Consider the following 1,745-nt stretch of genomic DNA (forward strand, 5'->3'; position numbering starts at 1 on the left):
CTCATACATAATTAAAAATCAATAAAATATAATGAATTTGTCTACAGCTCCTTTTTATTCCATTTGCATTTTGTATAAGAATTAGGATTAATACACCACTTTAGAAGTTTGAAATTGCAAATTCACAAGAAATCATAGCAAATCATAACTATACTTTAGAAATACATTGATTAATACAAAACTTAAAGGGATTCTATCACTGAGAAAACTCATTTTTAACTAAGCATATATTTGCATAGCCTTTAGGCTATTGCAAAGATACCTTTTGTACCTTCCAGTGTACACCCGGAAGTGTCTGTGATTGTCTCTGAGCACTGCCTGTGTCATCTGTGTACACAGGGGGAGGCTGATGATGATGATGACTCATCAACCTCCCTGCATTCACCTCCCTACATTCACCTCCCTCTATGTACACACTGTAGACCAGGGGTGCCCAATACGTCAATCGCGATTTACCGGTTGATCGCAAAGGACGTATGGGTCGATCGCGGGATGCAGCCAGGGATCCCTGGTGTCTGCTTGTTTACAGTGCAGGCTGAGAGTCGACGCTGTGAACAAGCACTCCGGACACTTGCAGGCTGGGCAGCAACAGCTTCGGGGAATGACCCGCTCCCCGCTCTTAGGGATGGAGGGAGCCCAGGTGCTGCTTGTTCACAGCACAGGCTGAGAGTCATCTCCGGACACTGGCAGGTGGGGCTGCCGCAGCCCCAGCCTGCCAATGTCCAGAGATAACTCTCAGCCTGTGCTGTGAACAAGCAGACACCAGGGATCCCTGGGCGACCACAGAACGCCGCTGTCTACTGCTCTCATGCTCCGCCCGCCCACATGCCCGGCCCCGTCCACAGGCCCGCCCCAGCCCCGCCCACAAGAAGTGGGTAGTAGATCTTTTGCCTTGGTCAGTTTATAAAGTAGCTCACATGCTGAAAAAGTGTGAGCACCCCTGCTGTAGACAGTGCTCACTGTCCTTCCAGGTGTATGCTGGAGGCTAAACAGCATATCAATAAAAGTGAGCTATTCCAAAAATGCCTGGGAGTATTTACAAACAAAAGATGTGTGGAAAAGCCTTTCTAAAGGTTATATAAATATATGCTTAGTTAAAAATGAGTTTTCCAAATTATATAATCACTTTGTAAGACTCTTGAGTCCTGAGATGATTTTGACAATGTAGGCTATCCCAATCCACAAAAGTGGGACATGTATTGACCCTGAAGATATTAATACCACAGCACTGAATATTCTAAATAAATAAACCATTTACTGACACTAAAAAAATACCAATAAAAATAATTAAAAGCGCCATATGTTAATAACAAAAGAAAACCATAAATGGCCAATCCTCCCCCTTTATTTTGTCTCTACTCAAGCAATAATAACACTTAACTGTCCATGAATAAATATAAATACCAGAGTTACAATCACATTAAGACATTATGTTTCATACAAATAAGGGTTGGTTCATACTAGCATTCGGGGACTCATTCTCCCATTTCCTCTTAAAATAAGTGGAGAAAAAAGTCCTGCAAGCACTTTCAGTATAAAATCGGCCAAAACTTGGCGGACTCCATTATAGTGGGCATCTTAATACCAAACCGTAAATAATTTGCATATGCCTGTGTACTGAATAAAGTCATTTTGCATCCAAGGATGAGAGTCTTCCTATATTATATTAAAAAAAAAATCACCTTGAATCACAACTTCCACATTGCACAAGAATGGTAATGGACATTGTCAGAGCTACAGAAAGT

This window comes from Leptodactylus fuscus, chromosome 7 (assembly GCF_031893055.1).
Source record: "Leptodactylus fuscus isolate aLepFus1 chromosome 7, aLepFus1.hap2, whole genome shotgun sequence".
NCBI lineage: Eukaryota > Metazoa > Chordata > Amphibia > Anura > Leptodactylidae > Leptodactylus > Leptodactylus fuscus.